Raw genomic sequence first — 15,089 nt, 5'->3', positions numbered from 1 at the left:
AGAAATCATGAATGGAGTGTGTGTAATAGTTTTCCCAACATTAGTCTTAGTATGCCATCAATAAGAACTCATGATATAATGTATTGCTCAACCCTAATATTTAAATTTTCAAATTACTGATACATATTATATGTTAACCCTTCCATCTAACATTATGACCAGTTTTCACTGTATGCTTTTTCTTGGAACTGGTTGGAAGAGCATGTCCTAGATAACATACAAAGTGCAAAACATGTGGAAAACACTCTTTCTCTCTCACTCACTCACCCCCACTCCACTCACTCACTAAAAGCTTCCTTCATGCAACCGTAGAGATGTTCTGCCCTCAGTAAGCTCCAGATATAGAATGCAGAATTTCTTCGCATAATTTGATCCTGGTAAGCACCGACGCAGCTTTTGTGTAAGAGAGACAGAGCAGGAAGAATAGAAAAAGAGAGAGATTTGTGCAATACGTCTCTCTTCAACTAGGCCAAAGAAACTTAATCCCAGATTTCTGTTGGTTTTTTTTCTCCTGGATTATGGAGCTCGGGCAGCAGAAGAGCAGCTCAGTGGCACTGGAGGGAAGAAAAACAGAAGGATTAGAGAAAAACCTTTTGCAATGAGAGAATAAGAAGGCCAGGAAGAACAGGATGCTTGGCTAGATGGTACTTGACAGAGTTGGATGACTAAATGAATTTAGTTTCTTGTCAAGCCTTATATGGGCTGGAGGAAAAATGCTCTGATAGAGAAGATGCTTATATCAATAGCAGTTTGCCTCTTGCGGTGACCTCTATACCACTTTCTTGTCAGGGTGGTCTGTGTGGATATGTGATGTATGTACAGTATGTACTGTTGTATTGTTAGGTATTGTTTGCTTAAAATATATTTTGTTAAACCCAGAAAAACATGGTCCTGTGGGTTGCCCTCCTATTTTAAGTGAGTGGCCAGGAACTAAAGTTGGGAGTTCTGTAGAGGTTTCAGAGGACAGCTAGAGGATTGGTCCAAGGAATTTGTGAAGTCATTTGGATTTGTCATTTAACTCATAGTCAATTTGCATACAGTTAAGTAAATCCCAATTTAAACGTCGCTTGCTGCAAACATAAGAAATGACTGGTTACCTTTTGTTTTTGTTATTAGTTAGTTTGGACACTTGAATCTGGATCCAGAGCCTGTGCTCGGAACAATGGATTGGAATTCACTCCATTATGAGGCACCATACACATGTTTCCACATTTTGTTGTCTTAAAATCTGGAACTAAAATGGACATTTTTGGGATTATATATCAGAAATGTACACAGAAGAACCCATAATATTGAAGTCAGATTAAAAAAAAAATAAAATAAATCAATATACAAGGTGCCCCAAAAGTCTCTGTACTGTACATAGGGAAAATGAATACTTTTTTGCAAAATTTTTCACACTAAGTTTATATTATACTTTTTTTTCTGATAGCCTTTAACAATGCCTTTGACAATAGAAGAACTTATTGAAATCATTCTCATGGATGAATCGTGAAGCTGTTGCAAGATTTGATGGATTTTAACAGGAAACATGGCAGTGACATCACACATAACACTGTTGCCAAACTTATTAACAAATTAAAAAAAGACTGGAAGTGTTGTGGACCAACCAAGAAGTGGACGAAGGCACAATGATGTGTTGCTGGCATATATAGTCCCCAATGAATGGAGACTTTTGACACCCTGTAATTCGCAAAATTATGTATAAATGAAAAAGGTAAAAGTATTTACCCCATTGATGTGAAACCACTAAAATTAATTCTGGTACATCTAGTTGCCATCAGCAATTGTATTCTCATTCACCCATTCACACACACACACACATACACAGAAATGGTAGCAGAGCTGCCATACAAGGCACTAGCTTGTCAAGGAGTCTTCGGCATATGGAGTCATGAGGGCCAGGAACTGAACCACCAACCCTACAATTAGTGGACAACCCGCGCGACGACCTGAGCCACAGACCTCATTATAAATAACCTGTTTCTGGAAGGCCCCAGTGTTTTTTAAAGACCATATATAGAGTAAACAGCATGATGAAGACCAAGGAGCTATATTTTATTATTGCATTTATAAAATATTATTTTAAAAAATCTCAAACTTTGAATATCACAAAGAGCATCATTAAATCCATTATTAAAAGTGATATGACCTAAATGGAATATTTTGGCCTTGACACAAAGCTCTACATTTAGCAGAAACCTAACATTGCTCATCACACTGAGAACACCATCTTCCACAGTGAAGCATTGTGCTGGTAGTACTATGTTATGGGTATGCTTTTCATCAGCAGTCACTGGGAAACTAGTCCTGGTTGAGGGCATAATGGATGCAGCCAAACACAGGACAATCCTACACAAAAACATGTCCCAGTCTACAAGAAACTTGAGACTGGGCCAAAGGTTCACCTTCCAACAGAAAAATGAACGTAAACATACTGGATATACTGGATGTTTTTTTTTTTTTTTCAATCTGAAGCTGTAAAATTTCAGAGTCTGTACCCACTGTAGCCTCAGGTTCCCATTCTTGGCTGAAAGGAGGGGAACCAAATGTGGTATTCTGCTGTTGTAGCCTATCCTCTACAATTTTCCATTCTGAGATGCTTTTCTGCTCACTTTGATTGTAAAGAGTGGTTATTTGGGTTACTGTAGCCTTCTTGTCAAGCAGTCTAGCCATTCTCCTTTGACCTCTCCCAGTAACAAGGCATTTCTGCCCACAGAACTGCTGCTCACTTAAATACTTAAACCAGCCCATCTGGCACCATCAGCCATGCAATGCTTAGAGTCACTGAGATCACATTTTCCCACATACTGAAGTTTAATGTGAATATTAACTGAAGTTTTTGCCCTGTATCTGTATGATTTTATGCACTGTGCTGCTGCCACATGATTGGCCAGTTAGATAATTTGCGCAAACATGGAGGTGTAAAAGTGTTCCTATTAAAGTGGCCAGTGAGTGTATATTGTAAAAATCAAAAGCTACACTTAAGCCAGTTTTAGTTTGGAAAAGTTCAAACGCAGTGAATACTTATGCAAGGCTCTGTAGTTACAAGAGTGAAAAATGTAAACTGCACACGCTGATGGGTCCTTAGCTTGTAAGAGGTTCAACTACACTGAAAGTGCAGTGGAATTTATAATACAGTTGGACTACTAAAGGCTAAAGTTGGTAATAAATATTATTTCTGAAGTAGGTTTTGAAAGGATCATCCCTAGGTTACCGCTACTCAATAAATAATAAAATATCAAATAACACAACAGGAGGGTTGATTCATATTAAAAAGCAGCATACATTCTGTATGGATCTCATTAATATTAATACTAATATTAATTCATCTTTCGGATGAGATGTTAAACGAGTTCCTGACTCTCTGTGGTCATTAAAAATCCCAGGACACTTATTGTAAAGAGTTTCTTATTTTCCTGGCGAAATTTTCCCATTGACCCTTCTCTCTCATGGCCCCCTAATAATCCCCATCTCTGAATTGGCTACCTCACTCTCCTCTCCTCTCCACTAATAGCTGGTGTGTGCTTGGCGTTCTGGCGCACTATGGCTGCCGTCGTATCATCCAGGTGGCTGCTACACACTAATGGGGGTTGAGGAGATAACCCCCCCCCCCCTTATATGTAATGCACTTTGAGTGTCTAGAAAAGCGCTATATGAATGTAACTGTAACTAACTAAAAAAAACCTATTGCTTCAGTTCTACACTTTCAGAAATGGAGTGCATAGAAAGGTTTCTTCAGTTTGTCCCTTTGGGAGAATTTTAAGGGCTCTATGTAGAACGAAGATAGCAACATTAACCCTTGAGAATTTTTTTTCTAAGAGTGTTTCTATTCTTCATATGATATTTAATACTAATACATAATGCATATGTTTCTGCTGTATCCCAAAATTCCATACCAAACAACAGCTATGTAGAGCATATACAGTACATTAATGCATTGTTTTTATCACAATGGTACTGCTAAATTTATAAAGTGAATATTTAATATTTAAAATGTGAATATCCTCCTGTGGATGAAAATGTGTTTAGAAAAAAAGCATGCAAAAGATAAAACATTCAGCAAATGATAAATAATATCATATGCGAATATAAGAATAACATGAGCTATATAATATGCTAAAAACTTGACAGATGAAACAAGCATACATTAACCCTGCTATTATGTTATGGGTCAATTTGACCCATTTCCACATTTGAGATGTCTGAAATACTGGTTAATCTCTCTTTCTCTCTTTGAATTTTTTATTTATTTTTTTTACTTTTCCTAATTTACAGTGAATTTACATGAACTTATATGCAAATATTTATTCTTATGGCTTGTCTCGGACAAGATAAAAGTACAAGAAAGATTTACAAAACAAACAACAAACATCTGCTTCAAATCACACACTGATTTTAGTTACTGATGGTAAATTAATGGATCTTTCACAAGGATGAATGTAGGAAAACATTATCTAAGCCTAATTAACAACAGTTTCTAATCTCTCAAAAGGTAGATAGCATGATAACTATGATAACAATACAAACTAGCCAAATTAGAATAGCTAGATGTCACGAGAAATTTGGCCTTAATACGTAAATACAAAGTTTACATAGCCATAGACAGATTATAGTGATGGGTTTAGTGGTGGTACAGTGGTGCTTGAAAGTTGTTTAATTGGTTTCTCTTTATTTACTTTTAGGACTTGCATGAAAATCTAATAATATTTTGGTCATATTCATGCAGAATATATAATTCTCAAACTTTCAAGCACCACTGTAGGTCTCAGTCTTGCAGACATTCATGATAAAGTTGAGGCTTTGTAGGAATTTAGATGACAATTTTAGAGAAATGTAGTGAGTAGAAAGTGAGAGACTTTCTTTTGAAGTGTAGTAATGGAAAAAAAAATTGATGAAAGAAAATTTAAGTGCAGAAAATGTAAAAACCAGACTTCAGTACAGTAGCAAAGTAATCATTACTTCCTGCTGCTGGTTGATATTAAGGCTTATGTAAGTATCAGTTGGCAACATTAACACCATTAAGTGTCACCTCAGATACTGTGATATACTAAAAATACTAAAAACTAAAATATGCGTCTGTGAAAACTCACGCATATAGTGTTTTTTTTCAAAGCTTGCCACTCAGTTATAGAGCTTTGCTAAAAAGCTGGTGTAGAAAATCGGATTGTGAATGGTGTAATTCTAGTCTGAGAGAGAGAGAGAGAGAGAGAGAGAGAGAGAGAGTTTCAAAGATACTGTTCTCAGTTCTGCAAAGTGTACTTTGAACCTTAGACATCTGTCACAAGAAAATTAATATAATCATTAAAACCCAGACTGAAACATGTCGGAAGCCTTGTGTGTCACCACTAATACTGGACAGCTCCTTTTTTTCTTCCTGGGTTTTAGGAACAAGATAAAGCTCTGTGCAGAATTAGTTCTAAGATAGAGGTAATATACAGTATAATTTTAATAAACAGTGGTTACATAGGCATGTGCATTTTATGTACACACTTGGCTCAAAATATTATAGAAGAAATTTCAGAGTTTCTTAAACATAAGGACCATTTAAATATTGTGTATGGTTTCTTGCATTATAAAATCAGTCAATTATAAAAGCCATATACTTGTAAAGCTAAGATTAAATTTATGGCTCCAGAGTGGCATGACAGAAAAAAACATTTTGCCCTTTTGTCTGGAGATCGTATGTGGAAGAGGGTAGTGCTTTGCTCCGAGTGTGTTACGCTGTCCTGTGATGCAGCAGGAGCAGTAGTTTGAAAAGATGCTGTTTGCTGACTTCATGTGTCTCAGAGGAAGCACATGTTAGTCTTCACCACACTGGTTGGTTATTGTTGTGTGATGGGGAGAGTGGCAGGTGAGCAAATTGGGAAGAAAATCCTTTGAGATGAGAAAATTATTATTTTTTTAAAGTATTTTGTTTTATTTCTTCATTTTTACATGAAACAGAGGAAAGAGAAGAACCCTCAATTATTTATAAAGCAGAACAGTATGTTGGCTTGACAAAGTAATAATTTGTAGATTTGTTACTTTCTACCTTATCTTGGAAGTATCCTGGAAGCAAAGTTGAAGTACAGCTCTAAGTATAAACTCTTTCTACCATGAAGTACAAAAAAATGATCTGCCCCAAACTGGGGAGAAAACCCCCTACATTGGTACCTACATTGGGCAAAACTTTTCTAAGCATTGCATAAATCTTTTATAAAGCAATGCTTGACAGGCTTATGTCATAACCCATGAGATGTCAGATTTTTATGAAGTATGTTGCTTTATCTTTACATGAAAGAGAGAAGAAAGAAGAACCACAAATTATAAAATTAAATCTTCTATGAATTGATCAGCTACAAATTGATTTTCCTTTTGGGAGGTGTAGTTACTATATACTTCTCTTTGGTTGCTCCATTTCCTTCCAAAACTATTATGGAACACCAATTCAATAGCTACAACATCACTTATTTACGAATCCTATATATGGTAATGAAACGAATGATTTTAATGCCCTCAAACTAAAGAGCGAATCATATTTACATTATGATTCATAACAGTTATGAAGCACTATGTATACAGATTTTCAGTGTCATGATTGTGCTGTGAGTAAAGATTAAAATCATTTGTGAGTTAAGATTGTACGGTAACAATGTTGATCAGTCTATACATATTGATCATTGAGGATTTTCACTCTTTCAAGTAATGACAAAAAAACTGAGTTGAGTGTTTGCAGTAGGAATTTTAAATAGAAACTGTGCGCATCGCTATTCAGACGTCAGACATAACTATGGATTTAATTGCCATTCAGAAGATTCAAGGGTTTGGCAAGGGAAGATATGCATAAACTCATCTTTTGGGCTGTAAATACACTGAAAAATCTATGGAATGCCATTTGAGGCCAATATTAAATGCATAAATATGACACTGTTTATTATTAATGAATATTATTGTCTTTTTAAATACAACAAAATGGAGAACATTGGAGGAGACATCATCATACTTAACAAATTACAATGAACAAAATACAGTGCATTTAATTTATTAATACATCAAATCCAAATAGCATATTTATTGCAAACCTTAAAGATTCCAAAGCTTGTGGCCAGAAAAGTCTACAACAAGTATCAGAAGCAGTATGATTTATACAAAATAATAGGATGTGCTGAATCAAGTGCTATTTAATAAGCTATGTTGTTAAATTAAATCAAATTTGCAGTGATCAATGTGATAATTACAACTACAACTATAAAAATTTGGCAACCTCAGTAATCTGTATCGATGTAAAATTAAATAAATATAGGGAGCTAAATGCAAATATTTCTGTGTAATGTGTACTTACTTGAAAAGCTGGGTGTTAGTACTGGTTCTCTTTTCTCATGTTACATTACTGTGCATTTAAACGAAACTTTAGTGAGTATTACTGAATGCTTTACACGTTCTCTGAACTTTTAGAAGTACACATGCTAAAAATCTAAACTGTTAGACTGTTACACTGACACACACACGCACACACGCGCACACACACACACACACAGCTGCTACTTTCATATGCTAATCCTAGCATTTCACTGTGCCAAAATCTTGCTCTGCCCCCCCCCAAGCTCCCCCCCCCCCCCCCCGCTCTCTCTCTGTAGTCAGATTGAATACTCATGTAGGAGTGATATTATGTCACTTTATTTGTGTACAGGTTGTTGCGCATCAAACGAACATGAGCAGTATGCATAGACGAATAGGACGATTCATCCTCTCACTGTGTTTGCATCTGGCACAGGAACAAAAGCCTGCAACAGAGAAAACAATTCAGTCCACGGCAAAAGTGATGTCTCTTTAGTGCAAATACCCCCCCCCCCCAACACACACACACCTTAAAAATTAATAAAATTGAAAGAATCAGTGCATTACACAAGGAAAAAGGAAAATGTTTAAAGAGTTATGCTTTACTCTATGTTTGTAGAGTAACACTTTACAATACTGGCCAATAACTCATATGTAACTATGCAGGAACTAAGCAGGAATGAAAGTTCTTCGTTAACACCTATCTTATTCCTATAAAATACTAAACTACTACTAGTTAATGACTCAGTATGTTAGTATGTTAGTACGAGTTCACTATTACCTACACAGCAATTAACTGAGTCTTCAGCAGTAATTACTGAATCTTATATTTCTTCTGCAGAACTACTAGTTAACTATGGCTCTTTTACAAATATCTACTGATTAATTACTGATGACACCAACATTAATTCCCAATAGCGAAGTCTTACCTTCCTCCTGAAGATCTACTACCTTAATATACCTCAACATGTTCCTACAGTGTCCAAAATGTAAATATTTATATGTGTTATACATGTCTTCTCAGAGGAGTACAGGGTTGGGGTGTTGTTTTTATTTCACCAGTCAAGTTCTAAAGAGAGAAATGGACAACATTTTTAAAAAAATAAAGTTTAGTTTACAGAAAAGTGTGATTAATTCACCTCTGGCTATTCAGTAAGTCCTTCAAAGTGTGGAGTGCTACATTTAAAGTATCAAGCTTATTGAAAATATTTTCATTTGATTTTTGTTTATATGCCATTTTATTTTATTTTATTATTTGTTTTGGGGAAGTTTTGGGGAAGATGGAGGTTGTGTACGAGGATAGAGGGCCAGGTTAGACGTGCAGCAGGGCTTTGAAGTGTGTTAGAGTCTATATACACACACATAGCAGAGGAAAGCCTGTCATCAGAAAGAGTTTTCATTGTGAAACACTGAACTCTCTGAGAAAGAAAGGAAACAGTGACAGAGATGAGGCCTCTGTCAGTAACAGATCTGTTGGCAACGCTGCTTGAGTCTTGTTTAATGTATGACAAGTCTGACATCCATCATAGCTACAGTATCCATCACACTGACAGACAAAGAAAAACAAATACACTACACACACACACACACACACACACACACACACACACACACACACTGCCTGTTTAATAGCCGATTACATGTACAAACCCATACATGTATGACATGCATGACATTGCCATTTTATCAAGTACCACCTAGTAGTGTGTTGTGTCTCCTGTGGCCTTCAGAATAGACATGTCTTTTAAGTGAGTCACTACCATGAATGAATCAGAATCAGTCACTGTGATGCACTGAATTGATCCTTTTGTTCAGTTGCTGCTGATAGGTGTTACAATTGCACACCACAAAATTTAACTATGCAAACCAAAGCACTACATTTCTTTACATATCCAAAAACAATTTCATGATTATCACACAGACATTTGATGTAGATTGATATTATACTGTATGTTTACTTGTCAGTATTCTTGAAACATCTAAAAATGGGTTAAGTCTAATCCGATTCCTTGAGTCAGTGAATCCTTTCGGTCATGACTTGAGTTCAGAGGATCAGTGTTCAGTGAATCATGACTGAGATTTTCTCCTCTGTGTTCACCGTGCTTGAATCAATGAATCACTTGGTTATGACTCATTTACGTATGTCATATGTTTTATCTGTCTGTGTTGCAAGGTTATTATCGTTAACGAAAACTAAAACTATCAGTGAAAAAACATTTTCGTTAGCTGAAATAAAAATAAAAATGTGAGTTTCCGAATAAAAGAAAACAAAACTGCAACTATAACACCTGCAATATGAACAAAAACTAAGTAGAATTCCAGAGGATAAAATTTCTGTTTTTGTATTTTAATGGTTGAGTGGTCTGACTGTAGAACAGAGGCTGAACGGAGTGGATCCATCAGTGTTCCTGATCATTGATTGTACATGTAACGCTGTAGTGAGTTGTAGTGCATGAAGTGTATTATGAAGAAAACACATGAATTTGAAATGAAATGAGGTAGTGAAAGTGGCTATAGGAGATGGTTGGTTTAACGTTTTTTATCTGCTGCCTGACCCCAGCTCTGGATTGTCGGCAATTAAAAACAGTAAATAAAGCAAATGAAAAAACAACATAAAGTGTTTCAGTAAAGTATTGGGCCACCATGAGGCACCAGATGAGCCTCAATGCATCTTGGTATAGAGTCTACAAATCTCTTGAAATGTACATGAGGGTTGAACACCATACTCCCAGAAAAATGCATCAAACTGGTCTGTTGATAATGGTGGTGAGAGTGCTGTTTAATGGTTGTGTTGAAATCCGGTGGCCAGAAATTTGCCAGTATTTAACAGTCATTACTTTAACTGTGCGAAGGAAAAAAGACAGAATATAAGACGTTTTAATGCAGAAATTTATATGAAATGCAGAGATAAACAATCCATCCATCCATTTTCTGTACTGCTTATCCTACACAGGGTTACAGAGGAGCCTGGAGCCTATCCCAGGGGAAGAGGAAAAAGAGTGATCTAGTTAATAAATCAAGGGAAGTCAAGAGAAATCCCTTAGCCATGCAGGATTACATGTGCAAAAGACAATACTAACATTCATACCTGATTTATGTGGTCTTGGTGTAGACATGACTCACTTTGTCACAGATGCTGTGTGCAGGAAGAGGATGAGCAGAGTTTACTTTCTGAGGAAGCTCAGGTGTTTGCAGCAAGATGTTAGAGATCTTTTACAAGTTGGTTTTTACAAGTGCTGTCTTTGTGGTAATATGCTGGGGAGACAGCATTAGAGCCAGAGAAACAAGGAAGCTCAATGAAAGAAGGCTGGTTCTCTCCTGGGATGCCCCCTGGACAGTTGTGGAAAGGTGAACATTAAACAAATTCAACCCGTGCAATGGATCACATCCCCTCCATGAACTATTGGTCAAACAGCAGAGCACCTTGAGTAACATTCTTGTTCAGCTCCGCTCTAGCAAGGAACAGTACAGGAGGTCCATTTCCATTTTCCATACTGCTTACCCTTTGCAGGGTCAAGGGGAGCGTGGAGCCTATCCCAGGGACCTCAGGGTACAAGGTAGACAGGATGCCAACCCATTACAGGGAACAACCGCACACATATTCACACACCCATTCACACACTATGGACAATTTGGAAATACCAATGCATGTATTTGGACTGGTGGAGGAAACTTGCATACCCAGAGGAAACTCCCAGAGCACAGGGAGAACATGCAAACTCGGCGCATGGTACAGGAGGTTTTTTTATTTGTATTTTTTTGCATTCAACAGTGAACAACTCATCACTGTGCCAAGATAATATTGTGAATTAGAGCCTATTCCTAGAATAAGTTCATTGGACATCACAAACTAGCTTAGTCTCGTTTTAGATAGTCAAAAAGTTTTAGATTTTATCAGTCTGGTAGTTCTATAAACCGTGATAACACCCAAGTTTTATGATAAATCCAACTTTTTGTCCAATTTTCACATTTTTAAAGGCAATTCGTCCCCACGTACAAGAAAATAAACGCATGGAAACAGTTTATTTAGCAGTCAGTTCAGCCCCGAGCTCAGCCCCAGATGATTAACAGTCCAGCTAACACCACTGATTTTTGGCTCTATAGCAATGTAGCTGTGTGTGCGTGTGTGTGTCCTCTAGGGATATTATAGCTGGTTCTCCAGAACATCTGGAACACTTTGTCACAGATTTATCACAATGTTATCATGTAAGGATCCATAAAGGCTTCCTTTACTAATCATATATGTCTTTCTTTGTCAAACCCATGTGTGTTTGAGTGTGTGTGTGTGGGGGGGGGGGGGGTGGGTGGGTAGAAGGAAAGACAGAGAAGAGTAGCCTAGGAGGGGCCAAGCCACTTTGACAAGGTGTTGACAGATGAGGGGTGTCAGGGTGTGCTTGTTACCCGCCACACACACACACACACACACACACACACACACAGCCTCCCGCCTCCTTGTTCTGCCTCCCAAGGCCACATCTGCCACACCAGCTGCTGTTCGGATGCTCAGTCACACAAAAACTGAGGTCAAGGAAGTATTGGTATAACTCTAACACTTGGGCAGTTTAATGCAAATACTCAGTCTGAGGTGACCTCACCAGGGTAATGAAATGATGTTAAGGACAAGCTGTACACACACACACACACACACACACACACACACACACACACACACCAACATAGCACTAGGCTTGTCACAGTTTCATGGTTAGTCACAGTGTATAATCAGATGGCTGCCTCACCATACACTTTTATCAAAACATGATAAATTGATAAATACTGATAATGTAAGAGATTATATTGTCCTTCTCCAAAAACAAGCAAAGAAGAACAGTTAGGGGATTTGATCTTCTTGTTTATTTATATATATATATATATATATATATATATATATATATATATATATATATATATATATATATGGTTTGTGTGTTTTTAATTTGTCGACTAATACTGTGATATTTGTAGACATATTTGGAGATAGGTTATGATACTGTGAAAATTTTTGCTGTACGTGGGTACAATCTGTTGCTTAAGGCCTCTGCACATTAATAATATGTATCAGATATTTGCAGGAGAGAAAAGAATAGAAACCAATTGAAAGCACAATTCATGCAACTAAATTAGGTATCAAACCTAACTAATATCAGCAGATGCAGCAATCATGAAGCAATTCATATTTACTGCATCTGGGGCAGAAATCCTCCACAAGAAAAAAACAACGAATTGGATTTTAGTCAACATGCCCACTTTCTTGCTTCCCCTAGCTGTGATGTAATTGAAATGGAAAGCACTGAAGACTAACTAGCTAGTTAGTATTTAGAGTAAGAAGTGTATGGGTAACACATATTAAGTTGCTACTGTAGCTTGTAACTACTAGCTATGTCAACAGTAACCTGTTGACTTTCAAGATAATCACCTCTCAGTTGGTTAAAACATCCATCACCTGCAATTCTTTTCAGCACCACCAGTGAATAAATTATTGTACTGAATTCAGATCTTATACCAAGTAGCTTTAAACGTCTAATGGTCAATTTTCAGGCGCCCTAAGGAAATATTTTGGGCCCCTGGCTAACTTGCTAAAAACACAGTGGAGAACAAAGCACATGCCTGATTGCTTATAGTGTGTGTGTTTTGATTAGCCAATCAGTGTTCTCCATGTATTTTGTAATCTAAACCTGTTTATTTTGTTTTCGAATCCAATTTGAGCTTACTAGGTATTGTTATAATTTTTTTCCCCCATTGGGAAAGGCCAATGTACTGTACACACTCCAGTGCGTCACATGTTTCCCCTATTTCTAAAATAATATAAGCATCCTTGCACAGATATTTGGTGGATATTGAGCTTTTTCAGTCGCACCATTTAGTAGGTTTATTTTGATATAGTTTTATACATTTAGGCTATAACGATTTAAGTACCAAAATAAATTGAGATGAATTTTGGCTTACCCTGAGAAGGGATTTTCATTATAACTGTACTGTATATCCACAAGAGCAACATTAGCTGGGTTAGTTGAGGTGAGCTACATATGGTGTCTCCCCCCCTCCCCCCCCCCCCCCCATGCACTGGTGTATCCGTGTGTCAGAGCAGCTGCCTTAGAGGTTGCCAATGCAGAACAAACAAACAAGTGTTGTCACAATGCTCACTGTCACACACACACACACACACACACACACACACACACACACAAACACACACACACGTAGAGCATGTACCGTTAACATGCCCTTTTCTCCAGTGTCATCAGGCGTGAAAGCAGCCTGATGATAATGTGCAAATATAAACCATTTTTATTCCCTTTTTTTTTATATACACAAGAGCTCTTTAACTTTCACACTTATGAACACACTGCAGCATGCCACATGTCACAAGTTATTCACACACACAGACACACACAGTCATACACACACACACACACACACGCACATTTTGAATTATACCCTTAAGTGTTTTGAAGATGCAATGGAAAAAGGAAATTGTCTATGTTTTCTCCATGCTTCCATTTAAGAGGGCTCTCTTCTTGTAAGCTTTACATAAAACATCCACTTAGGTATGCCAGACTCAGCCCAAGCTAGCGAGAATGACACCGAGCATGCAGAGGGCACAGGTGGCCCTGGAGTTAGAACATATCACAAATTCATTTATAAAATAATGAAATAGGGGCCTTTGCATGTCCCAAATTCAGCAATGTCAAACATCCTATTTTCCCTCTGTTGTAAGATCACCAGGCTCAATTCATTCCTGTGACACCTACTTAGCATGACGGAGGCTGATGTGCAGGTTACAATGCACCAGAGATCAGAAAAAAACCCCCATTTAAATCACATTTGTACTTTAACACTACAGTTGTGCTCATAAGTTTACATACCCCTGACAGAATCTGCAAAATGTTAATAATTAAAAAAAATAAGTCGGATCATAAAAATTGTATTTTGTTTTTTATTTAGTACTGGCCTGAATAAGCTAGTCCACAAGACACACCAGTTCAAAAGTTTACATACCCTTGGTTCTTAATACTGTGTGTTGTTACCTGGATGACCAAACACTGTTTTTATGTTTTGTGATAGTTTTTCATGAGTCCCTGGTCTGTCCTGAGCAGTTAAACTGCCCACTGTTCTTCAGAAAAATCCTCCAGGTCCTGCGCATTCTTTGGTTTTCCAGAATCTTCTGCATATATGACACCTTTCCACACTTTTCACACTGAGGACAACTGAGGGACTCATACACAATGATTACAAAAGCTGAAAACATTCACTGATGCTCAAGAAGGCATGAAACACGATACATTAAGAGCCAGGGGCGTATAAACTTTTGAACAGGATTAGCTTTGTAAATTGTTATTATTTTGTTTGAAGTTATTTTTTCATTTAGTACTGCTCTTCATACGCTACATAAGATATTTGCATTTTTTCCCCCAGAAGACAAAATAATAGCAATTGCAGCTTTGCTTATGTAGCAGAATGGCCAAAAGTATATGGACACCTGACCATCACACCCATATGTACTTTTTGAACTTCCCATTCTAATCTTAGTCTTGCATTTGCTGTTATAACAACCTCCATTCTTCTAGGAAGGATTTTTACTAGATTTTTTTAGAAGGATATTTATCACTTTCTAATACATTGTGAATATATTAAGGCTGATTGACAGGAACAGAATGCAGAAAGGATCCTGATTGTGATAATCGTGTTAATCACACATTAAACAAAATGGGTTTCTCTCACATTTATTGTTGATAAATGGCTGATAATATTGCTGAGTTCATTTTACA

The sequence above is a fragment of the Ictalurus furcatus genome, chromosome 5 (assembly GCF_023375685.1).
Source record: "Ictalurus furcatus strain D&B chromosome 5, Billie_1.0, whole genome shotgun sequence".
In the NCBI taxonomy this organism is placed as follows: domain Eukaryota; kingdom Metazoa; phylum Chordata; class Actinopteri; order Siluriformes; family Ictaluridae; genus Ictalurus; species Ictalurus furcatus.
The sequence above is the reverse complement of the archived record's forward strand: the minus strand, read 5'-3'. Positions refer to the sequence as shown.